Consider the following 27710-nt stretch of genomic DNA (forward strand, 5'->3'; position numbering starts at 1 on the left):
GAATGATTCAAGACATCAAAATATAACAAAATACTTTGAAAGAGGGAGATTTTCTTATTTTAACATTTTTGTGTTAAAAGTTGATGATATTTACTAATGATAAAATTCAGTTTGGATTATTATAGAATATATTAAATCTACAGTAAATAGATAAAAGGTTTTGGTTAATGTTAGTCACCTACAATTACTCAGATACCATGAAGCAGTAATGGGCCAAACTCTTGTCAGATTTTCAGTACATCATCCTCCTCAGTGTAAATGTACACAACATCTAATATTCAGTATGTTGAAACACATAATATGATGTTTAAAATATTTATACAAGACAGAAAACATAATGAAACCATACTCTGTTTAGTGATGTTGACTGCGTTGCTGAACTCTCCTGATCCAGACTCACACCAGTACACTGCATCACTCTGCTGGTTACTGTTTATGCATGTGGATCCAGTCATTGTGCCCCAGTAGGAGCATGATGAGTATGACCGGTAGTCGTCCTCAGTAAACCTCCTCACTCTCCACTCAGTAGAGTTTCCCTCACAGCTCAGTGAGACAGAGTCAGAGGTGAAGTGTTGCACTCTGTCAGGACTCACTGTGAGAGACGCTGATGAATGAAAATCTGAAAAACAACATGTAATAAGGGGTCAAAGCAAACAGAGATCTTAAGATTTAAAATGCTACAACACAAATATTCCTTTATTGCTGAGTATTAGTGCAAACATTAAAACAAGGTGCAGTGTTTTGAAACTGGTTTCTATCTTGAAAACTTGCTACAATCTGAGTTTAATTTAAATGATAAACAACCAAGTGACTACAGCTGCTGTTGTCTGTAAAGTGGGAAACTACCTACTTTCACCTGCCATCTTTCAAAGATACAGAGGTGAGTATTTCGAACTGAAACATGCTGCATTGTCTCTCTATACACAGTCAGTGTTTTCCTCTTTTTGTTAAAGTCGTCTCTGTTTGTTCAACTTGTCCATTAACCTGCTGATTTCTTTGGTTTGTCATTAACTGATTTTCACTCCTCTGTCTGTCTCACACCTACCTGACCGCTAACCAGGTGTCTTCTAACTGCACGTCCTGCCTGTTGTGTCAGTAAAGTATAAGAAGTAAGATGAGCTTCAGTATCCAAAGTAAAAGTACTCATTGCAATAAAGAAATAAAGTTTCAGCAAAATGTCTCTCTTTGGTGTTTTTATGCTATCAGATTAATTAAAAAAGAAAACAGAATAAAGTCAGAAGGAAACAAGGAAATCCTCCCAGTCCAGTACGTAAAATCACCCAGTAAGGTGGAAAGCAGAAAGTTTGTCTTGATGCTGGTGAGAGAGGAAAGATCACAAGGTCACCACAATCAATACATTTCTTCTGTTGGGGGAGCATGAATGTACACAGCCAATTATTTGTCAGTATAAGTGTTAGTTTTAAAGATACTGTGTGTTGGTCACAGACAGAAAGTGGATGAACCGAGGTGAAGACAAAACATCTTGAGAGAAGCACAGACAGAAACAAACTGACCTGCAGACCAGACAAACATTGGTTCACTGTAATAAGTGTAATACACTGGATCTCCTCTTCCAGCTCTGCACTTATATCCTGCTGTGTGTGTCTGTCCATGAACGATGTAGGAATCCTGTTCAGTCCCGTTGCTGCTGCCAGGTAGCAGCTCTTGGTCGTAGTAGTTGCCTGATAGTTTGGGAACAGCCTTAAACCAGAAGAACCTCCATCCTGCAGATGGATCTTTAACTCTGCAGCTCAGAGTTACTGAGGCTCCAGGACTCAGCCAGGATGGAGACACAGTGAGGACAGGCTGGGGCTCTGTTGGAGAGGGATTTTTACAAATAAAAACATTTAACAACCTTTAAATGAACTGTATAATATTCACTTTGAGAGAAATGTGATGTGACTCACTGTCTGATACTGTTAATTTGACAGGATCACTCCAGTCTGTTGAAGACTGCTGTGCACTTTTCATTCTGCCCTTACACCTGTAGTCTCCACTGTGGGATGAGTAAGCAGATCTAATCCTGTATTCACTGTCTTTTAAAGGTTTGTATGAGCTGGATTTTCCCACTCGTACTCCCACTCAGTGTCTCCTCCGTCCTTGATCTCACATCTCAGAGTGATCGTCTCTCCTGAGTATATTTCAGACCAGTTTGGTTGCAGAGTCACAACAGCCCTGTTTGTGACTGTTCATGATCAAGAATTCATAGTGAGGATACAAAAATGACAAAATGGTAAATCTACAGCAAAATCTATTTATCAATTAATAATTATGGATTCCAAACAGTTTTTAAATTATGTTTAAAAAACAAATCAAATGTCAAACTCACTAATTTTGTTGATGCTGACTGGATCACTGTCCTCTGTGTAGTAAACTGGGTCTCTCTTCCTCCTCTGCACCAGTAGAGTCCTCCCTGTGAGACACTGATTTGTCCATCTGAGATGAAGACAGCATCTTGTGTGTTCAGGGGTTCAGAGGTTTTCTCTCCTCTGTACCAGAAGTATTTCCAACCAGATGACGGGTTCACAGAGCAGCTCAGGGTCACACTGCCCCCTGCTGGAAAGTCTCTCCTGTCAGCGCTCAGTTCGGCCTTTGGTCTCTTTGCTGTTTGATTTAGAACAAAGACATAAAACAAGGAAATTACTGTCTGTGCAGCCCCACAGGCAAGAAATACATTCAGTTTTAGTCCCGTTTTAAACCCTCTCTCTTTTCCTGTGTTTATCTCTACTGAAACTATCCAGGAGAACAATTCACCAAATTTGCAACGTGAAATATTTTGACACAGCAATCAAAACAAACATCATACTTTGGAATTTCATTACCACTAGAAACTACTACTTTATTGAATTTTGATTACATTTCATTCACAGTCAACATGAGCAAGAGGTAAAGAGATCTTTGCTAAAATAGATTAAGTTAAAACTTGAAATGGTAAGAATTAGGAAGAAGTAATGATGCCGCCTGTATTTTATGATAGTGTTTTTGTTACTATGTGACTTGAAGAGAGCGACATAATTGTTGGAGAAATAAGAGTTTTCTGTTGCGTTATTTAGATTTTACATTTTCATTACAGATGACAGACGGTCCAACTTACATGATACTGTCAATTTGATGACATTACTCCACTCTGTTGAGGAATATGAGTCTCTTCTACCCTTACAGCTGTAGTCTCCACTGTGGGACACAGTAGCTCTGATGATCCTGTATTCATTGTATGTTGTAGGTCTGTTTAATTTGGCTGGTGTCCATTCATACGTCCATTTAGTGTCTCCTCCTCCCTGGATCTCACATCTGACAGTGAACGTCTCACCACTGAAGATCTGAGTCCAGTTGGGTTGGAGAGTCACAACAGCCCTGTTGGACACTGTTTACACAAAAAATACCCAGTTAGGATACAAAAATAAAAGAGGAAAAGATACAAATGGTGAATCTACATCAAGACGTACTTGATTTATTAATTAATAACTATGGATACAAATTTTGTTTACATTATGTTAAAAAATTATGGAAGCGCATTGCATTCAGAAAAAAGACACCTTATCTCGTAATTACGAAAACAGATGTTATAATGATGAGATCAGGAACTCCTAATTATCATAAAGTTAAGGAAGGCTAGTTAGACTATCAGTCATCGCTGACCTACAGTGAAAGACAATGATTGAGCTCATGAATTTAACCTGCTTTTCCCCTTTTCTGTATGAGACTCTGGGAAATATTGATGTTATTTAATGTGGATGGCATTAATATCAGTATGTCAACATTGCGGTAACATCGTGTTACAGCAGATTTCAAAATAAAAGTGAGCTTCTGGTGAACATAATGTAATATTAAATGTGTGTGGCAGAAATGAAAGATGAAATAATGAAATAAATAAATGATTAAGACTACACAAATTTTTGAAAAATGTGTGAATGACATTTTCACTGAATTTTCTCTGAATTCAGATTGATGTTTAAAGAAATCCTCCTGTTTCCACTGACTTATTTCACTTTACAGTGACGTGTGAGTGTCCCTCAGTCAATACCAGAGCTATCTGATGTAGGAAAGATTACGCCCTAATCTTTTCTTTTTATTGGCTGGTCTGAGATATGTATTTTTCTTTGCACAATAGTGTACGAGAGCTTCAGATCTATGACAAATACTCACATGGAATAGCCTTCATTTCTCAGAACAATAATAGACTGACGAGTTTCAGAATAAAGTTCTTTGTTTCTGGTCATTTTGAGCCTGTAATGGAACAATTGCTGATGCTTCAGACACTCAACTCGTCTAAAGAAGGCCAGTTTTATTGCTTCTTTAATCAACACAACAGTTTTTGAGCTGTGCTACCATGGCTGCAAAATGTCTTTCTAATGATCAATTAGCCTTATAAAATGATAAACTTGCATTAGTAAAAACAACGTGCCATTTGGGCTGATGTTTGCTGATAATGGGCCTCTGTAGATATTCCATTACAAATCATCCGTTTATAGCAACTAGAGTCATTTACAACATTAACAATGTCTACACTGTGTTTCTGATCAGCTGATCAAAACACAATGTGCCTTTCCTTTGAAAACAAGAACATATCCAAGTGACATATATATTGTTTATAAGTGTGTGTAAATTTTTAAATTCAACATAAGCCTCTATAGTCATCACTTTCTCTCTGAAGTGAAATGAAGTGAAATATAAGCTTTAATTTTGAAATCCTACATCAGATAGCTCTGCTATTGACTGAGGGACACTGTGGCGGTCTGCAATGAAGTGAAATGATTCAGTGGAAACAGGTTTTCTTTTAATAATATAAAGTGAATTTAGAGAAAATTCAGTTAAAATATAAAACATTTTTTAGATACTCCTGTAGTGTTAATCATTTATTATTTATTTAGATATTTCATTTAATCTTTCATTTCTACCCGTTGAATATTACAATATGTTCACCAGAAGTTCACTTTTATTTGTAAAATCTGCTGTAACGGCATTGTTGGCGCACATTTAAGTTGTTTTGCACGCGTGTTTCGGGCGTGCTGTTGCCTTTTGGCTTAAAATAATTAAATAAAATAAAATAATAAACTTTCAAAAGTCTGAACTTAACGTCGGATATGCCAATCCATTTATTAACATAACAAAAAATAAAACATTTATTCAATAATAACTTAACTCAATAGTCTCCATAATTACACGCCGTGCCTCACGGTCAAAAACCCTGCACCTCGCAGTGCGCCACACCTGCACTAATTACCCAATGTCTTAAGTAGACTTGTGGCTGCACACAGCGCCAACCCATGGCTATACACAAAATGGCTCCAACACAACCGGCCCCTAATTGTTCATGGCAATACAAGACATAACAATTATAAACATACACATGTATGGAGACATAAATGCAACAAAAACATCTTACAATAAAAACAACAAACAAATAAATGAACAAATAAACCCCTATTTGGTGTGTTTGTTCACTTTTACATTGACTGTTCTACCAATAGGCCTAATTTTGTCACTGGTCTCTCAATTATGTTTGTTTTGGTTTTGATTTGCACAGATCTAACTATGCCCGATTTGTCCGGAAAAGATTTAATAATTCTTCCAATCATCCAAGAATTTCTTGGTGCAGTAGCATCCGCAACCAAAACGATATCTCCTACTGTAAGATTACGTTTTGTTTTGTTCCACTTTTGTCTCTCCTGTAGAGTAACGAGATACTCTTTTGTCCACCTTTTCCAGAATAAATCTGAAAGATACTGAGCCTGTTTCCATCTTCGTCTTACGTACTGGTCTCTTTGATCAAACAGGCCTGGAGGCAAAATTGGTTTCCTTTTCAAAGTAAGAAGATGATTAGGTGTCAGGGGTTCTAAATCATTAGGATCCTCAGAAACTCTTGTAATTGGTCGGTCATTCAAGATTGCTTCGGCTTCGCATAAGACTGTGACTAAGGTTTCATCAGATAAAGTCTGTAGATGTAAAACAGATACCAAGACCTTTCTGACCAGTCTGATCATGCTTTCCCAAGCACCACCATGATGTGAAGCTGTAGGTGGGTTGAACGTCCATTTGATGTTGTCATGAATTAAAGCTTTCTCAATTGATTTGTTGTTTAACTCTGCAATTGCTCTTTTTAGCTCCTTCTCTGCTCCTGTGAAATTTGTGCCATTGTCTGAGCGAAAGTGTGCTACGGGTCCTCTTCGGCATATGAATCGACGAATAGCACTGATGCAAGAGTCCGTGTCTAATGAGTGCGCCACTTCTAAATGAACTGCCCTGCTGGCCATACATGTAAAGATAACTCCATAACGTTTCACATAGGAACGCCCTTGCTTTACCTCAATAGGCCCAAAATAGTCCACTCCCACATTAGTAAATGGAGGTAAGTCTGGAGTAATCCTTTCTTTGGGAAGATCAGCCATTTTTTGATCACACAATTTTCCTTTGTGACGTTTGCAAAAAGTACAACTTGACAAGATTTTTCTTGCTGCAGCATTGGCATGAGTGACCCAGAACTTTTCTCTCAATTTGGAGAGGATGCAATTTCTCCCACCATGCCTTGTCTGTTCATGAACATTTTTAAGAATTAACATGGAGATGTACTGATCTTTACACAGGATGACTGGGTGTTTGCTCTCTTCGGGCATTGTAGTCCTGGACAATCTTCCACCTACTCTTAACAGTCCATCCTCTAGAACAGGATTCAGCTTGTAGATAGGGCTACACTTTGTTACAGGTTTTCCTGTCCTTAGTGCACAAATCTCTTTGTCAAATCTTTCCCTTTGACAGAACTGAAGGATAGCATTTTCTGCCGCTAATAGATCCTCAGTTGATATACTGTCTCGTCCTGATGACTTTCTGGCTTCCAACATTTTCTTGTCCACATAACAAAGATCAGCCATTTCAACCATCACAAGTTGCTTTCTTCTTTGACTCAACTCCAATAGAGTCTTCTTAACCTTGCGTAACCATGCAACTGCAACCTTCAACCTTTTCCAGTCAGAGAAATATATGATGAGTTGATTGGTTGCATTATCCTCTTGAATAGTTATTGTGTTGGTAGAGATCTCCAGTTTGACCTCTGGATCATCCTCTTCTACTGTGGATTCTACTTCATAATGTATCCACGTTTCTCTTGCTTTCCACAGGAATTCTGGACCTGATAACCATGTTTTGCTGTTCAGAAGCTTGTGGACTGTCAGTCCTCTAGATGCGTCATCTGCAGGATTTTGTTTTGTGTGAACATATCGCCACTGTGCTGGGTCTGAAGCTTCCCTAATGATGTTTATTCTGTTGGCCACAAATGTTCGGAATCTTTTGTTTTCATTGCTGATGTACTTCAAAACTGTGCTACTATCAGTCCAGAAACAGGATCTTGGTAAAGAAAGCTGTAACTCTGATTTTACCATCTTGTCCACCCGAACAGCTAAAACAGCAGCAGTGAGTTCCAAACGAGGGATGGTTATGGGTTTAAGTGGTGCTACTCTGGCCTTTCCAAGAAGAAAGGAAACATGTACCTGACCAGGTTTGTTCTGTAACCTCAGGTATGTTACCATGCCATATCCCCTCTCGCTGGCATCAGCAAAGTGGTGCAATTGAGCATGGACTGGTGTTCCAAAGTCGTGTGGTTTCAAGCATCTACTCACTCTGAACTCTGAGATCCCTTTTAGGTCAGTCAACCAATTTATCCATTGTTGTTTTAGGGCTTGTGGAATTTCTTCATCCCAGCCATAGTTCCTTCTGCACAATTCTTGTAAAATGTGCTTGGCTGGAAGAAGAACTGGCGCAAGGTACCCTAAGGGATTATACACTGAACTAACGACTGATAGAATCCCTCGTCGTGTTTGCATCCGTTCTTTGCAGTTCAAGTGAAAGTTAAAGTTGTCATTTTCCATACACCAATGCAGCCCTAGTGCCCTTTCCACTGGGAGTTGGTCTATTTCCAAATTGAGTTCACTCACATTTTTAGAGTGTTCCTTCTCAGGAATTGTTTGAAGGACTTTGCAACTGTTACTGATCCATTGTGTAAGATGAAATCCTCCTTTCTGGCAAAGGTCAGCCAGGTCATGTACAATCTGTACCGCTTTCTGCACAGATGGTGAGCTTTTCAGACAGTCGTCCACATAGAAATTTCTAGGTACAGTGTCAATCACTTCGTCCGAAAAACTGTTCCGATTGTCGTCTGCAGTCTTCCTTAAAGCATAACATGCACAACTAGGCGATGACACTGCTCCAAAGAGATGTACATGTCATTCTGTACTCTTCAACTTGCTTGAACAGATCTCCATTAGGCCACCACAGGAACCTTAGAAAGTCTTTGTCTTCCTCAGCCACTTTGACTTGATAGAACATAGACTTTACATCGTACATAAAGGCAACTGGTTCTTGTCTGAAACGTAGAAGCACTCCTATTAAGGAACTTGTGAGGGTCGGACCCTGCAGAAGCTGTTCGTTCAGAGAAGTTCCTTTAAACTTGGCTCCGCAGTTGAAGACAACTCGCAAATTGCCTTTGCGTGGGTGATACACTCCATGATGAGGAATATAGAACAGGTTATCTTCTCCACAACGCAATTCATCCCGTGGTACTATTTCTGCATAGCCACTGCTGATGACATTCTCAAGAAAGCTTGCGTATTCTTGGTGGAACTTCTCATTTCTTTCCATTTTCCTTCTTAATCCAGTGAGGCGCTGTTGAGCAATACAACGATTGTTTGGCAGTGTCACTTTCTGAGCTTTGAATGGCAATTTTAAACTGTAATGTCCGTCTTTTAAGTTTACAGATTGGTCCATTATTTTATTATTTATTATTACTTGCCTCCTGTCTTGACATTTCTTCTCTGTCGTCGGCGATTTTTTCATTAAAGTCACTTTGGTACTGCTTCTCCAATAGCAGCTGAAGTGATTCCACAGATAGTCGGTTAACAGCAACACTATGACCACCATTGTCATTCATTCACCATTGCTATTTCAAGTCCATTCACAATGTATGTTGACACTGATGTCTTTGGGCTCATCGTTAACAAACATATTTTTGACTTTGTCCCAGTGAGATTAAGCCTACGCATAAGAGCTTCAGAGCAGAATGTGGATGTTGAGCCATTGTCCAGAAAAGCATAGGTCTGAATCACTTTGTTGCCTTTTTGTGCTTTTACCTGAACTGGCAGGATGGAGAGCATTCCATTGCAACCGGCCCCGGTCTGGCTCCCAAATGTCTGAGCTGACACAAGCGTATGGTTTACAGCTGGTTTAGTTTCACTGGGGTTCATTGATTTGTCCAATTGTTTGACGTGAATGTGTAAAGCTGTTGGATGGCTCTGTTTACACTTTGCACAGATTTTACGCTTATCACAATTTTTGCTCAAATGCCCAATGTTGAGACAACCAAAGCACACTCCATTTTCCTTTAAGAAGTTGATCTTTTCACGATGTTTGTTATTGTCAAATCGTTGACATTCATCCAGACTGTGATTTTGTAAACAGAATAAACAATTGATGCTGATGTTGCTGTCCCTATGCTTACCTTCCTGTGTGTCCTTGTGTTGTACTTTGCGAACAGCGTAGACGTTTGTAGCAAAGTTGTCTCGCTTCAACTTAGACTTTGCTGTATACACATCCCTTTTAACATGTACTCTTTCAGTAGTTTGAATATCACCAAAAATAGGATCAGACAAGATTTTGACTTGATATTCCACAAAGTGTACAACGTCATTAAAGTTTGGTCTGCGGTTGTGTCTCTCTTGAATATCACATGCAGAATTTCTAAATTTTTCCCTCAATTTAAAAGGAAGTTTCGAAACAACAATTTTGAGGTTAGCAGACATGTCCAATTCTCTCATATCCCTTAAATCTGACATTGCATTATTGCAGCCACGTAAAAATAATGCATAGTCCTGTAGTAACGAAACATTTTCAGCCTTCACCACAGGCCAGTTGAGAACCTTTTCCATATAAGCTGCTGTGATCTTGGTTTCATTACCAAAGTGTTCCTGTAGGAGGGCTTTAGCGGTTTCAAATCCTCTCTCCGCACTCATATGTAAACAGCTTTGTACAAGGTCGTGTGGGCGCCCTCTGGTGTACCTTTCCAAAAAATACATGCAATCTCCTTTAGATGCAGCTTTCTCTTCCACACAGTGCTTAAAAGCTTGCATGAACGTTTTGAACTTCAGTGGGTCACCCTCAAAAACAGGCATTTGTCTTGGTGGCAGTTGGCTTGCTCTGTGTTGTTGAATGAGCAGCTCGGATATTTCATTTTGCTTTTGCAGAATTTGTCGTGTAGAATTGTCATCAACTGCATGTACAACATTTTCAGCGGGTCTTGCAACTGCAACAGGTAAGCCTTTATTTTTCCTCAATCTTGTAGACTTCTCAAACCTTGCTTCAGAAATGTCAGGTATTTCTTTCGATCTTTGTTTCTCAAAATAAGATCCCATTTTATCCTGATCTGAAAATGCTTGCAGTACTGCCAACTCTGCATCCGAGGCTTCAATCTCAGCATCCATTTCCACTTGTTCCATTCTTTTGCGAAATGACTCCACCTCCTTCTCCATTTCATGTTTCTTTTTTAGCGCTGCTGCGCGTGCCAGAAGTGCAGCTTTCTTGGCTTCTGCAACTTCAAATGCAGCCTTGCTTGATCGACTTGATCTTTCACTGGTGCGGCTGTTAATGCATGATGATGTTCCAACATTTGATACACTGTCCGTTGGCTTTATTTCATCCTCAAGGTGAACCTCTTCTGCAGTACCATTATTTGTACTCTTAAAATGATTTTCCACACACTGGCAAAATTCATGCACACTTAAAAGCTTTGCTTTGAACCAGGTCTCATGCTTCTCTTTTTCCTCTACGGGTAACAACTCAAGCAGATTATTATGTGCAACTTTTGCGTCATTAATCAAAGCTTGATATTTGCTGAAGCTGCCTTTTATTTCAGCTTCATAACCAGACTCACACATTAAACCTTGAACACTTTTTTTTAGATTGGCAGCTTTACTTAATTTGGATTTTCTTAGTGTCTCCAAGTCATTTAGTTTAGAAAGCAATGCTTTTGCTGTAGGTTTTATAGATCTTTTTTTTTTTAACGGAGGCTTCTTCTTTATCATTTTGTGAGTCAGCCGACACCACATGTTACCTCGATACCTTGATCATTTTCATCCATTTTACATCGCTTTTAACCAAGAAAAAGCAAAACAAAAGAAAAACATTTCATTTAAATATGAAAACGAGAAATCAGAAATAAAGCATAAACACTTTACTTTTCTTGTGTAAACCCCTCGACCCAAATGTCTCTTATTTCAAGTCCTCGTTTACTTTAACCAAATGTCAATATTTTGTGTTCTCTTTTTATTCTTGCTGTTTATACTTTAATAACTGCAGCTCTTAATGCATACATCTTTTTATGTGTGTGTGCTAACTGCCGTTAACTCGTTTTACTCGTTCTAGGTCCACAAGAATTTCCTCCACTGTCCGAGTATCTGCATCAAAGTGCCCCTTCTTCACTGTCCAATGTGAAGCCGCACACAAACCTCCGTGACCGTCGCCTAAGGTGTCCGTCCGTCCGTCCTAACCGCGTCCCATCCGGACCTCCTCACTGTTCACTGTGAGTCTCAAAGCGTTTTATACCGACGTCCGCTACCGATCTCGATCTCCGCCGTCCGTCACCTCCATGATGGCCGCCTCACTGTCCAATGTGAGGCCCGCTGCGCCCATGGGCCTACTGCATCTGATGCGCCAGCGTTTTCCATTCAGCCGATCCCCGTGACAGTGCACGAACAGCACAAGAACCGTGTCGTTTCAACTTTATCAGTCTTTTCCTCATACAGAGGGGGTTTTTGACTAATTGTTGGCGCACATTTAAGTTGTTTTGCACGCGTGTTTCGGGCGTGCTGTTTCCTTTTTGGCTTAAAATAATTAAATAAAATAAAATAATAAACTTTCAAAAGTCTGAACTTAACGTCGGATATGCCAATCCATTTATTAACATAACAAAAAATAAAACATTTATTCAATAATAACTTAACTCAAGTCAGTCTCCATAATTACACGCCGTGCCTCACGGTCAAAAACCCTGCACCTCGCAGTGCACCACACCTGCACTAATTACCCAATGTCTTAAGTAGACTTGTGGCTGCACACAGCGCCAACCCATGGCTATACACAGAATGGCTCCAACAGGCATGTTACCATAATGCCTAGTAAATACCAAAATACACGCATCGCAAAACAAAGCGTATCTCTCTTGACCATAGTCAATGTTGACATACAAATATTAATGCCATCCACATTAAATAACATCAATATTTCCCAGTGACTTATATAAAGAAATAAATAAAAGAAGATTAAATTCAGTAGTGCAATCATTGTCCACTTCTCCTGTAGTGTAGTTCAGCGATGACTGATTTCTTAACTTTCTGGTAATTACGTGATAAGGTGTCTACATTTTTTTCCTAGGTGAATGCAATGCACTTCCATAAAAAAACAAATGTCAAACTCACTAATTTTGTTGATGCTGACTGGATCACTGTCCTCTGTGTAGTAAACTGGGTCTCCTCTTCCTCCTCTGCACCAGTAGAGTCCTTCCTGTGAGACACTGATTTGTCCATCTGAGATGAAGACAGCATCTTGTGTGTTCAGGGGTTCAGAGGTTTTCTCTCCTCTGTACCAGAAGTATTTCCAACCAGATGACAGGTTCACAGAGCAGCTCAGGGTCACACTGCCCCCTGCTGGAAAGTCTCTCCTGACAGCGCTCAGTTGGGCCTTTGGTCTCTGTGCTGTTTGATTTAGAACAAAGACATGAAACAAGGAAATTACTGCCTGTGCAGCCCCACAGGCAAGAAATACATTCAGTTTTAGTCCAGTTTTAAACCTCTCTCTCTTTCCTGTGTTTATCTCAACTGAAACTATCCAGGAGAACAATTCACCAAATTTGCAAGATGAAATATTTTGACACAGCAGTCAAAACAAACATCATACTTTGGCATTTCATTACCACTAGAAACTACTACTTTATTGAATTTTGATTACATTTCATTCACAGTCAACATGAGCAAGAGGAAAGGAGATCTTTGCTAAAAATAGAGTAAGTTCAAACTTAAAACTTGAAATGAAGAGAATTAGGAATAAGTAATGATAATGCCGCCTGTATTTTATGGTAGTGTCTTTGGTTCTGGTTCAGCATTGTGAATGTGGGTCTGTGACTGAGCGAAAGTGATGGTCTGCTGTTGTGCGTGTGTGCAGGTCTGACTTGCTGGCAGTTTTGCTGTAGAGGGTGACCTCCAGGGGTGGACTGGTAATCTGGCGCTAATATAAGATATTTATTCATATAACTGTATAACTGTTGCCAACGACCGGCCCATAAAGCACAGACAGCAGCACATTGGTTCATTTGTCTACAGGCCTAATGACACTGGGCTGGCCCACATCTGTGACTAGCACCCACTCCCTCCCCCTCTGCCCTCTGTTTCTTGTGTCAGTAAAGGGGGAAGTTGCGGGCCAAAGAAATAAAAAAAAATCTTGAGACTGATGCCACCAAACGTGCCAAAATAACGGATAAGTTTGCTACCGGGGCTTCAGTAGCTTCAACGTCAGCTGCAGTAGCCGACATTGTGCAGCCGCAGGCACTTGAAGGAGTAAAGGATAAGGCCGCTGCCAGGCAGAGGAGGAGGAGGCTGGACAGCGAAGCAGAGGGAGAGAGTTACCGTGACAGGGCCGAGGGACAGAGTGAGTAGGAGGGGAGTGGAGGTGAAGCGGTTAGCGTGGAATGGCTTAACAGGGACCTGCAGGGAGGATGAATAATGAACGAATATAACTTAATGAAGCATGCTGTTGTGTTTTGATTCTTTGATTTAAGATGCAGCATGTGTTGCTCAAGTTTTCAGGCTCTTTCTCAGGTTTTGTGCAAATGTAGAAACTCATTCATAAAATAAAATTTCTATATAAAATGTCATTGCATAATAATTGGCTACAGAGCTACTGAATGCTACATTTGTGACCTTTGACAAAACCTGTGTTTCAGTGTTGAAGAGTGAAAAAATTTAAAAAGTGTACAACTAGGGGTGGGCGATATGGCAACAATTTATTTCAGGCAGGATCACGTTTCACGATCTTATCACGATTCATTTTCTTGTTGGTTTTCAAGACTGTTTTGCAAGTTATTTATTTAAAAGAGAAAAATAACAAATTTACTAATCATACACAATATAGCCTGATTTAAAAGGACTGATTTATTTTGAAATATGTAATTTTTTTAATTTAATTTTCCCATGAAAGAATGAGCTGTTTTCTTCTGCACATTTAAAAACACAAAGACAGGGAGGGACTTGTTGCAGATCTTGATTGGCGCCAACAGCGCTTAAAGTGCGTTAACCTCCCTGTCATGACTGCAGCCGGACCGGGACCCAACACAAACCGACAGAGGCCAATTTTGACAGCAGGGAATAACGTTACAGGACCGAGGTGGTTTTCTTTCCAGGTTTGACTCTTTGCACCCCGGGGCTGACTCAGCTAATAAAGGACAGCTGGCAGCACGGCTAACCAAACTAACTAGCTACAGACACAGTTGGCGGTTTAGCAAAAAGTAAATGATGTAAATCACCTCGGTAATATATTCCCTGTTGGTCTCTGTGTTCAGTCCCGTTCATGCCGCTCTATCCTGCCTGAAACCTTGCAGTGCTTCACTAACAGGTGTAACGTTAAACACAAAACTCTCCCCTGGTGCTGCCAGTCCGGGCTGAGTCAGCTATGACCACTAAGCTAACTGAGCTAATTATATAACAGCAGCTAGTTAGCCACGGTCACCGGTAACTATAGCAACAAGTAACTTTCTGTTCATCAGCAAACTCCGTAAATCCCAGAGAGTTAAGGCAGAGCAGCGGGGCACACGGGGAACTTTGATGTTTACGAGGCCCAACAGTTACAGTGTTTCCTTTGTAGACAGCGGAGGACGCAGGCAGCTGACTTGCGATGTTGAACTGCGTGTATGAGCCACAGAAACTGAGCACGATCTCTCTGAAAAGGCAGATCGTGGAAACAGCGGCGCCACCAGAAACTTTGGGCCCATGACAAAAGATGTAATTGGCCCCCTCTGCGTAGCTGTTGTCACCACATCTCTAGGACCTAACTGTCCCATCAAAAGCTTTACATAACTCGAGTTAAAGGCTTGCAACTGTCTTGTTTCTTGTAGTTCAACACTAGTGCTGGCACAATATTTACTGCTGGTGATTTGTACATGCAAGTCTGCAAACAGTATGCAGTTCACTATTTGATGCAAGATTAAAAGCCACCATAAAAATGTCCTTATGGCAATCTTTGAACTGTCATTTAACAGCCATAATTAAATCTAAATGAATGTATCAAACTAATATTTTAATATTGTCTGTAAATTACAGGTGAGCTACTCACTGTTTCCAACTGTCCAGCATCCAGTACAGACAGGAGGTTGTTTTTATTTTATCTCATAATGATCATTATGTGAGAAAATAATTTGTGTCTGAATTTCTGTCATTAATAAATATTTCATTTTCTTTTTATTATGATAAAAAGAGCAAGAGAGACAGAGAAATCCCCACAGACTCCCTGGCATGATGCTAACTGGCCTGTCATTCACACAGTGCTGCTCACCTTCTTCACTGGGACAGGGAGGCTACAGTTATGGGGAGACTGGGCTGCTGCTGACTCATCTGTTGTTAGTCTGCTAAAAGGGGCAGGGACAATGATTCAATATGAATCTTTTGCTAAACGTTTCCCTGCACACTGATTAAATGTTGATGAAATATAGGCTAACACTAGTCTGCAGCTAGCTAGATTATTTCACTGTGGACATCAAGCCAACAGGTTAATATAACTCACAGACTAAAGGCTGCCAACCTTTCTTAGTGAAAAACTGGATTACAGATTGACATCCTTTCTTTTGTCTCGTTTTTTCTCTCTTTCCTTTTTTGAAAACCAGATTTTGGATTACTAGGCAACATTGTGATTACTGTGTTTCTGACTGCATCTAAACACTAATCACAGTGCACTGAGGCAGGACCGAACCATTTCATGCAGATACATGATGGTTTATATAAATATAATTTGATATTAGTTTTTACCTATTTTTGGGGCCCCTGTCAGTCAGGGGCCCTTGGAATTGTCCTACCTTTTCCCCACTTCATGGCGCCCCTGCGTGGAGACATTTTATGGTTCACAATCAAACATCGTAATATTTCCCAACCCTAGTTACAAACATCCCCTTCACATACAACTACGGACTTTCTTGATTTTAATATTTTACAGAGTGCTCTATGTGGTCTGGGACCACCCAGCCTGCACTCCAGGGTCACCAGCACTAATTTGTCAGCACTGTGACCAGCACTCCTCATTCACATGTTGTTCACATGTTGTTCACGTGTTGCCATGTGTATCGGCACTCAATCTTTCCCATACTCCGTCTCAGCAGCAGAGCGTGTAGCCTGCCCCACGTTAATGACTTATTTTTAATATGTCCTTTTTGTGATTCTACTACCTTCTTCACAGCTCTCTGTGAAACAGTTTTGTTCCATAGTCTGTAAGACTGCACATCCCACTGGGAGCATTTCAGAATAAGATCATTTTGCCTACCTGATTTTACTGACATGTTTTGATTTAGCTGATTTGGTGATTAGTGTTTGCTTTGCTAGTGTGTGCTCCTACAATGGTTAAGAAGGCTAGTTAAATGGTTTCTTTTTTGTCTGTTTTATCTGTGTTTGAGTCTGCACAGGTTGTTTTATTTTGAAAATCAACTGGATTCTTTATGCCGTTTCTGTTTCCGACTTCCTGCCCGGTTCATCTGCTCTGTGCTGCTTGACGCGGCTTCTCAAAAATAGACTGGCTGCCTATTCTCCACAGAGCAGAGCGCAGAGACGCTTCTGGGACGCACTGCAAGGCTTCTGGTGTGAGCACAAGCATCGACTAGAATGACCAGACTCTGAAGCCGCGCCGCAGACGGGCTCAGTGGACTTTCAGAGCGAGTCCAACATCATGTAGCAGGTGGGCCCCACTGTGCTGAGAGTCTAGCTCCGCCCCGAGTAACGTGTAACTGCCCAACATTGTGTGAATACATCAAATTTTACTACATCTCGAAGCCCCCCCACACACACACACAAACAAAACAACAACACACAGTTTGTCGCTGACTTGGCTGATAGTTCAAATCATGACATCTTCACAATGAATCAGTGCAGTCCAACTTACCCGACACTCTCAGCATGAAGGGATCACTCCACTCTGTTGAATATAAATGGGTTTTTTTGTGTTCACCCATACACCAGTAGTTCCCACCACTGTTAACAGTAGCGCTGATAACTCCGTATGTGTGTTTTGTCACTGTGTCTGAGTGGGGTGTTAACCACTTATACTCCCACTCAGTGTCTCCTCCATCCTTGATCTCACATCTCAGAGTGATCGTCTCTCCTCTGTATATCTCAGGCCAGCTGGTTTGCAGAGTCACAACAGGCCTGTTTGTGACTGTCCATGATCAAGAGGCCCCAAACACAAAAATTAGAAAAGGTTTAACATTAAACACAATGTTTTAGTGTTAATCATTCTTCAGTCTTAATCGTTACACCTAAACACACAATGTATTATTTCTGCATTTGTTTTTCCACATCATATTGAAAAATAGCCTTTTTGTTCTTTACCGATTGCATCACTGTCCTCTGTGTAGTAAACTGGGTCTCCTCTTCCTCCTCTGCACCAGTAGAGTCCTCCCTGTGAGACACTGATTTGTCCATCTGAGATGAAGACAGCATCTTGTGTGTTCAGGGGTTCAGAGGTTTTCTCTCCTCTGTACCAGAAGTATTTCCAACCAGATGACGGGTTCACAGAGCAGCTCAGGGTCACACTGCCCCCTGCTGGAATAGTTCTCCTGTCAGCGCTCAGTTGGGCCTTTGGTCTCTGTGCTGTTTGATTTAGAAGAATGACATAAAAAAGCAAATTAATTAATTACTGTATCTACTACTCTCTCCAATTTAAATAGTGTAGCACATAAAGGCAAGAAATACTCAAATTAAGAGACTTGTTGAATTAAGAGATGTAGGAGCCATACACTGGGTTTGTTTAGGTTTTTATTAGGTTTCCTCTCTTTTTCTTTGCACTGTAGTGTACATGCACGCGCATCGTGACGTCATCGGTTACTGTGGGTGTGACCGGGGGCGTGGTGTCTGTATTAATGTGTGTGTGCTCACCTGTGGGGAAGCTTGGGTTTTGATCATGGCTGCAGGGTGAGCATGGGGAAAAATTTCTGTTGACCGTTACCATCGTCGTCATCATTACTAACATCTTTCACTGATGTCTCTGAGGTACCTTTGCACTGCCTACAACATGCATCACTCAAAGTAAGTGATTGGTTTTCTATATATGTGAAATAGCGTAATAAAGAGACTCAATATGTTACAATGGTTCAGCGTGACGCGTCTTCAGTGTAAATCCTCATGTTCCAGCCTGCTGCTGCGTTTTAGTTGTTTTGGTGGGTCTGGTTTGTTTGTTTTAGTGGTATACGCCGCAATAAGAGATGTGTTGCTGAAGTCTTCAGACTTTTTTGCAGAAGGCTAGAAACTCTGTGAATTTACGTAAGCCCAGACGATCGTTTTTCGCCTCAAAATGCAAATGAGAAATCATGGACGATCAGATTATTTTGTCACCCTATGCATGCCAGACACCTTCGTGTGCTAGGAGGCTCAACTAGCATCTCAATCCGACCACACCAAACACACAAACACCAAGCATCTACACAAACTTATATCACAACATAAATCACTCTGTAATCACTGTACATGGCTGCACAAGTTGCCTTCCACATATCTCTCCTCTCATCCCACACCGCAGTCCGGCCACTCTAAAGAAAGCTTAGCTTCAGCTCTGTTCAGTTGTGTAACTCAAATCACTCAACTCACAAAACTGACTTAGGCGACTAATAATAACAACACACCAATATACATTTACAGTTACAACTGCTGACTTAACTTTGTTGTTTTAGCTGTATTCAGTCCAAAAACTGTGTCTATCTGTGTCAATAGAGACCTTCCTCACCATCTTGGTGATCAATGAGCTTTTTAGGTTTTGTTTCTCTCGTCAGATTGAAGGAGAGAAGAAGAGTTGCTTTGGGGGAGGCGGTCTTTATTGGCCTCTACTGGCCCATAGGAGCTACACAGATATGCAGAATACCAATCGATTTGTCTGCTCAATACGAAGAGAAAGAGCCCATTTAGCCCTGTAGGATGTTCAACGTGTGCGCCTGTAAAGAACGGGAGTACTTTTTGTCGCAGGAATGATGATCAATATTCACTGTTTCAATCAATATTTCAATGTTTTGGGAGCTTTATGGTATTTGGAACATGGTTGTGGGGAATAGTGTTTTGAAGAAAACTCCCAATAGAACGAATGAACATATAAACAGTAAATATGCCCAAAACATGGACATTCACCTGGTATTTTTTTGAAAAATTGTGTAATAACTGTTGCATATTAGTTTCTTTTCATCAAATTTACAGTTACAGGTGTATTCTAGGTGTATTAGAATAAATTCAGTTGCATTATAATCAGTTGGATGATGGTTTTTTGCATCAAAAATATAGCTTTTTATCAGGCGAGGATGAAAATATCATATTTTCCTTTATTGCATCTCTATTCACTCTTTAATAGAAAAGGTTCGTTTACAGTTGATCCATATTTCTTAGCTTCTAACCTGTTAAAAGAGACTAGAATTATACATCTCGGCCTAATGGTTGAGGAGTTATTACTGATTTATTTTTTCCTGGAAATAGGTGGCAGTTATCTTAATAAAACAAAATAAATACATAAAAAGCAATTACATTATAATATTATGCTGCACCACTGAATGCTACATTTGTGCCCTTAGATAAATCCTATATTTAAGTGTTGAAGAGTGAAGTTTAACACTTTCACTGTGTTTTTTTCTGGAAGACAACTGTATCATACATCCGATCTACTGATCTTATTATCTGGACCCACTGATCCTTTGCAGGGTCACAGGGAGCTGGAGTCTATCCCAGCTCACATTGTGTGACAGCAGAGCTAAACCTGGACAGACTGTCAGTCAACACAGACAATCATTCACACTAACACCTACAGGCAATGTAGACTCGCCAAATAGGAGATTAATCTGAACTAACATAACCTGTGAGTTAACTCAACCAGTTGGCCAAAGGTTAGGTTCACACCCAGAACCTTCTTGCTGTGGTGAACAGTGTTAAACTGCACCATCGTTACACCTATAAGTTACTTGATATTTGTTGTTCATTCCTGTACATTTCCCTGTGAATGATTATATTTTAAAAGCTGCAGTACTCTGATTACTGGCTCCTTTTCACTTATTTTGTTCCCACATGAAAAAACAAACATCATTTGTTACTGTGTGACCTGAAGAGAGCGACATAATTGTTGGAGAAATAAGAGTTTTCTGTTGCGTTATTTAGATTTTACATTTTCATTACAGATGACAGACGGTCCAACTTACATGATACTGTCAATTTGATGACATCACTCCACTCTGTTGAGGAATATGAGTCTCTTCTACCCTTACAGCTGTAGTCTCCACTGTGGGACACAGTAGCTTTGCTGATCCTGTATTCATTGTCTGTTGGAGGTCTGTTTAATTTGGCTGGTGTCCATTCATACGTCCATTTAGTGTCTCCTCCTCCCTGGATCTCACATCTGACAGTGAACGTCTCACCACTGAAGATCTGAAGCCAGTTGGGTTGGAGAGTCACAACGGCCCTGTTGGACACTGTTTACACAAAAAATACCCAGTTAGGATACAAAAATAAAAGAGGAAAGGATACAAATGGTAAATCTAGATCAAAACATAATTGATTTATTAATTAATAACTATGGATACAACATTTTTTTACATTATGTTAAAAGATTATGGAAGCGCATTGCATTCAGCAAAGAAATAAAAAAATATTATTTCAAAATTACGAGATAAGATGTTATAATGATGAGATCAGGATCTCCTAATTATCAGGATGTTAAGGAAGGCTAGTTCGGCTATCAGTCATCGCTGACCTGCAGTGAAAGACAATGATTGAGCTCGTGGATTTAACCTGCTTTTTTTCCTTTTCTGTATGAGACTCTGTGAAATATTGATATCACTTAATGTGGATCGCATGAATATTAGTATGTAAACATTGCAGTAACATCGTGTCACATCAGATTTAAAAATAAAAGTGAGCTTCTGGTGAACATAATGTAATATTCAATATGTGGCAGAAATGAAAGATTAAATGAAATAATGAAATAAATAAATGATTAAGACTACACAAATTTTGGAAAAATGTCTATTACATTTTCACTGAATTTTCTCTGAATTCAGATTGGTGTTTAAATAAACCCTCCTGTTTCCACTGACTTATTTCTAGGGCTGGGCATGCATTAATTAATTAATTAATTAATTAACGCCGACAATTATTATTTTGAAGTCCGTTGCTCACTGGCTCTGAATACACGTAGGCCTACAGTCAAACCATGGGTCACAGGAGAGGTAGGATGTTGATCAGCCTGCAAATAACCCTCACAAACAAGCAGCGGAGAGGTTCGGCAGGTTCACTCAGGTGAACAGACAGGGAGACAGCACTCCGCGAGTGAACGGCAGGCGCTCTATGGATTGTAACCATGGCAACGGCTTCTGTGCGCTACACAGCCGTAGCCTTTTTAACTTAAATTAAAATTATACATAAGCTAACTTTACCTGATAGGCCTGCATTTAGTTTTGCGGGGACTCTCTGCCATGTGAATTCCCTCCTGTTGATGTCCTGATAACTATTTAGATTCTGGAAATTCATAAACAGCGAGGATCAGTCTCTCTTCCAGTGATTGGTGCTGCGCGTCACGAACAAAAAGTTCAAGACAATTCAACTTCGGCAGCAGGCGGGCGTGTGCGTGAGGCGAGCACGACCGCGACAGTTTCACGGGAACACACCTAGTACAGCTTGTGCTGGACCACTTCACCGCACTGTAACAGGGAAACTTGCTACTGAACATAGACTGTTTCTGCTGATACCTGCTCAGAAAAAATCCCATGAAAACTGGACTCTGATGGTAACTTGTTTTAACAGGCTAGATAAAAGGTAACGCCCTGGCAGTGGCAAATAGCTTTGGTTTAAAATTTGAGAAGTTGACATTTATAAGAAATCATTTATTGCTACTGTGTAAAGGGAATACTGCTGGTAAAAAGCACCTTCTTTGTTTAAAGTGTTTGCAAACCACATGTTATTACACTTTTGTGTATATAGCAGTACATTTAAATCAAAGTGAGCAATAAACTACTTTAGAATTCATTATTCAATTTTGTGCATAACAATGAGATTAATCGCAAGAAAATCATATGATTAATCGCGATTACAAATTTTAAGCGTTGCCCAGCACTACTTATTTCACTTCACAGTGACGTGTGAGTGTCTCTCAGTCAAGAGCTATCTGACGTAGGAAAGATTACACCCTGATCTTTTCTTTTTATTAGCTGGTCTGAGATATGTATTTTTCTTTGTACAATATTTTACGACAGCTTCAGTTCTTTGACAGTTTCTCACATGGAATAGCCTTCATTTCTCAGAACAAGAATAGACTGTTTCAGTTTCAGAAGAAAGTTCTTTGTTTCTGGCCATTTTGAGAGTATAACTGAACCCACAAATGCTGATGCTCCAGATCAACAAAGGAAGGCCAGTTTTATAGCTTCTCTAATCAGCACATCATCTTTCAGCTGGCTAACATAATTGCACAAGGGTTTTGTCATCTTCAATTAGCTTTTCAACACGATTAGCTAACACAATGTACCATTAGAAAACAGGAGTGATGGTTGCTAGAAACGGGCCTCTGAAGATATTCCATAAAAAATCAGCCGTTCCCATCTTGAACAGTCATTTACCACATTAACAATGTCTAGACTGTATTTCTGATTAACTTATCTTCATTGAAGAAAACAGTGCTTTTCTTTCAAAAATAAGGACATTTCTAAGTGACCACAAAATTTTGAACAGTAGTGTATATATTGTTTATGTGTGTGTGTACATTTTGAAATTCAACATAAGACTCTCTGAAGTGAAATGAAGTGAAACATAAGCTTTAATTTTGAAATCCTACATCAGATAGCTCTGCTATTGACTGAGGGACACTGTGGTGGTCTGCAATCACTCTGAAGTGAAATGATTCAGTGGAAACAGGTTTTCTTTAAACATTAATGTGAATTTAGAGATAATTCAGTTAAAATATTAATATTTTATTTAGATACTCCTGTAGTCTTAATCATTTTTTATTTACATATTTCATTTAATCTTTCATTCACGTATTGTAATATTCATTGAATATTACAATATACATATATTACATTATAATATATAATATTACAATATGTTCACCAGAAGCTCACTTTTATTTCTAAAATCTGCTGTAACGTGATGTTACCATAATGCCTAGTAAATACCAAATACACGCATCACAAAACAAAGCGTAGCTCTCTTGACCACAGTCAATGCTGATATACAAATATTAATGCCATCCACATAAATAACATCAGTATTTCCCAGTGCCTCATATAGAGAAAGAAATAAAAGAAGATTAAATTCAATAGTGCAATCATTGTCCACTTCTCCTGTAGTGTAGTTCAGCGATGACTGATGTTCTTAATGTTTCTCATAATTATGAGATATTTTCTGGTAATTACGCGATAAGGTGTCTACATTTTTTTCCTAGGTGAATGCAATGCACTTCCATAAAAAAACAAATATCAAACTCACTAATTTTGTTGATGCTGACTGGATCACTGTCCTCTGTGTAGTAAACTTGGTCTCCTCTTCCTCCTCTGCACCAGTAGAGTCCTCCCTGTGAGACACTGATTGGTCCATCTGAGATGAAGACAGCATCTTGTGTGTTCAGGGGTTCAGAGGTTTTCTCTCCTCTGTACCAGAAGTATTTCCAACCAGATGACGGGTTCACAGAGCAGCTCAGGGTCACACTGCCCCCTGCTGGAATAGTTCTCCTGACAGCTCTCAGTTTGGCCTTTGGTCTCTGAGCTGTGAAATTTACAACAAAGATGAAAAAATGTCATTACTGTTCCTGTGAATTAACCCAATTAAAATACTTTCATGAAAAAGAATACATAATGAATTTCACCCATGGTTGGTGATAAACTCACTGTAACATGGCCACAGAAAATACTTTACTGAATTTAATCACTGTAACTCTTTTATTGTTCAATTTAATCTGTGACTAAATAAATATTTAGGTAGTAAATTTCGAGTGCTACTGAATGATCGCCCCTCTTAGTTTTTCCGCAACTTTTTTTTTACTGAGTTGGGTGGAACTTTAAAATCATGATATTTTCACAACAAATAAACTGTAGTAAAACGTACCCGACAGTGTCAGTGTGAAGGGATCACTCCACTCTGTTGAGGAATACAGAGCCATTTTGTGTTTACCCTTACACCTGTAGTTCCCACGATTATTAACGGTGGCTCTGATTTCCATGTATTCACTTTGTTTTAGAGGTTTGTATGAGATGGATGTTTCCCACTCGTACTCCCACTCAGTGTCTCCTCCGTCCTTGATCTCACATCTCAGAGTGATCGTCTCTCCTGAGTATATCTCAGACCAGTTTGGTTGCAGAGTCACAACAGCCCTGTTTGTGACTGATCAAGAAGCCACAAATAATAAAATAACAAAAGCTTAAATGTTTTTCACCTTTTTCGTAATTATTAATCATGCATGTACATTGTTTTTCTGCATTTTGTATTTTATACAGTAAATCTAAATTGTCAGTTTTGTCAATACCGATTGCATCACTGTCCTCTGTGTAGTAAACTGGGTCTCCTCTTCCTCCTCTGCACCAGTAGAGTCCTCCCTGTGAGACACTGATTTGTCCATCTGAGATGAAGACAGCATCTTGTGTGTTCAGGGGTTCAGAGGTTTTCTCTCCTCTGTACCAGAAGTATTTCCAACCAGATGACGGGTTCACAGAGCAGCTCAGGGTCACACTGCCCCCTGCTGGAAAGTCTCTCCTGTCAGCGCTCAGTTCAGCCTTTGGTCTCTGTGCTGTTTGATTTAGAACAAAGACATAAAACAAGGAAATTACTGCCTGTGCAGCCCCACAGGCAAGAAATACATTCAGTTTTAGTCCAGTTTTAAACCTCTCTCTCTTTTCCTGTGTTTATCTCAACTGAAACTATCCAGGAGAACAATTCACCAAATTTGCAAGATGAAATATTTTGACACAGCAATCAAAACAAACATCATACTTTGGCATTTCATTACCACTAGAAACTACTACTTTATTGAATTTAGATTACATTTCATTCACAGTCAACATGAGCAAGAGGAAACGAGATCTTTGCTAAAAATAGAGTAAGTTCAAACTTAAAACTTGAAATGAAGAGAATTAGGAATAAGTAATGATAATGCCGCCTGTATTTTATGGTAGTGTCTTTGGTTCTGGTTCAGCATTGTGAATGTGGGTCTGTGACTGAGCAAAATGATGGTCTGCTGTTGTGCGTGTGTGCAGGTCTGACTTGCTGGCGGTTTTGCTGTAGAGGGTGACCTCCAGGGGGGACTGGTATCTGGCTAATATAAGATATTTATTCATATAACTGTATAGCTGTTGCCAACGACCCCCATAAAGCACAGACAGCAGCACATTGGTTCATTTGTCTACAGGCCTAGTGACACTGGGCTGGCCCACATCTGTGACTAGCACCCACTCCCTCCCCCTCTGCCCTCTGTTTCTTGTGTCAGTAAAGGGGGAAGTTGCGGGCCAAAGAAATAAAAATAAATCTTGAGACTGATGCCACCAAACGTGCCAAAATAACGGATAAGTTTGCTACCGGGGCTTCAGTAGCTTCAACGTCAGCTGGACAGCAAGCAGAGGGAGAGAGTCACCGTGACAGGGCCGAGGGACAGAGTGAGCAGGAGGGGAGTGGAGGTGAAGCGGTTAGCGTGGAATGGCTTAACAGGGACCTGCAGGGAGGATGAATAATGAACGAATATAACTTAATGAAGCATGCTGTTGTGTTTTGATTCTTTGATTTAAGATGCAGCATGTGTTGCTCAAGTTTTCAGGCTCTTTCTCAGGTTTTGCGCAAATGTAGAAAATTGTCATTGCATAATAATTGGCTACAGAGCTACTGAATGATACATTTGTGACCTTTGACAAAACCTGTGTTTCAGTGTTGAAGAGTGAAAAAATTGACAACAATTTATTTCAGGCAGGTCACGTTTCACGATCTTATCACGATTCATTTTCTTGTTGGTTTTCAAGACTGTTTTGCAAGTTATTTGTTTAAAAGAGAAAAATAACAACTTTACTAATCATATACAATATAGCCTGATTTAAAAGGACTGATTTATTTTGTTCTTATGAAAGAATGTGCTGTTTTCTTCTGCACATTTAAAAACACAAAGACAGGGAGGGACTTGTTGCAGATCTTGATTAGCGCTTAAAGTGCGTTAACCCCCCTGTCATGACTGCAGCCGGACCGGGACCCAACACAAACCGACAGAGGCCAATTTTGACAGCAGGGAATAACGTTACAGGACCGAGGTGGTTTTCTTTCCAGGTTTGACTCTTTGCACCCCGGGGCTGACTCAGCTAATAAAGGACAGCTGGCAGCACGGCTAACCAAACTACTAGCTACAGACACAGTTAGCGGTTTAGCAAAAAGTAAATGATGTAAATCACCTCGGTAATATATTCCCTGTTGGTCTCTGTGTTCAGTCCCGTTCATGCCGCTCTATCCTGCCTGAAACCTTGCAGTGCTTCACTAACAGGTGTAACGTTAAACACAAAACTCTCCCCTGGTGCTGCCAGTCCGGGCTGAGTCAGCTATGACCACTAAGCTAACTGAGCTAATTATATAACAGCAGCTAGTTAGCCACGGTCACCGGTAACTATAGCAACAAGTAACTTTCTGTTCATCAGCAAACTCCGTAAATCCCAGAGAGTTAAGGCAGAGCAGCGGGGCACACGGGGAACTTTGATGTTTACGAGGCCCAACAGTTACAGTGTTTCCTTTGTAGACAGCGGAGGACGCAGGCAGCTGACTTGCGATGTTGAACTGCGTGTATGAGCCACAGAAACTGAGCACGATCTCTCTGAAAAGGCAGATCGTGGAAACAGCGGCGCCACCAGAAACTTTGGGCCCTTGACAAAAGATGTAATTGGCCCCCTCTGCGTAGCTGTTGTCACCACATCTCTAGGACCTAACTGTCCCATCAAAAGCTTTACATAACTCGAGTTAAAGGCTTGCAACTGTCTTGTTTCTTGTAGTTCAACACTAGTGCTGGCACAATATTTACTGCTGGTGATTTGTACATGCAAGTCTGCAAACAGTATGCAGTTCACTATTTGATGCAGATTAAAAGCCACCATAAAAATGTCCTTATGGCAATCTTTGAACGGTCATTTAACAGCCATAAGTAAATCTAAATGAACGTATCAAACTATTATTTTAATATTGTCTGTAAATTACAGGTGAGCTACTCACTGTTTCCAACTGTCCAGCATCCAGTACAGACAGGAGGTTGTTTTTATTTTATCTCATAATGATCATTATGTGAGAAAATAATTTGTGTCTGAATTTCTGTCATTAATAAATATTTCATTTTCTTTTTATTATGATAAAAGAGCAAGAGAGACAGAGAAATCCCCACAGACTCCCTGGCATGATGCTAACTGGCCTGTCATTCACACAGTGCTGCTCACCTTCTTCACTGGGACAGGGAGG

At 40.0% G+C, this 27710-nt stretch overlaps 1 pseudogene; it reads right to left on the reverse strand.

The window, feature by feature from the left end:
- Positions 1–322: 322 nt before the first annotated feature.
- LOC119887810 lies at positions 323–27251 on the reverse strand (annotated as a pseudogene).
- Positions 27252–27710: the final 459 nt, after the last annotated feature.

The sequence above is a fragment of the Micropterus salmoides genome, unplaced genomic scaffold, assembly GCF_014851395.1.
Source record: "Micropterus salmoides isolate LMB-PRFRI ecotype aquatic unplaced genomic scaffold, ASM1485139v1 Ms_hic_scaffold_4324, whole genome shotgun sequence".
NCBI classification, from domain to species: Eukaryota; Metazoa; Chordata; class Actinopteri; order Centrarchiformes; family Centrarchidae; genus Micropterus; species Micropterus salmoides.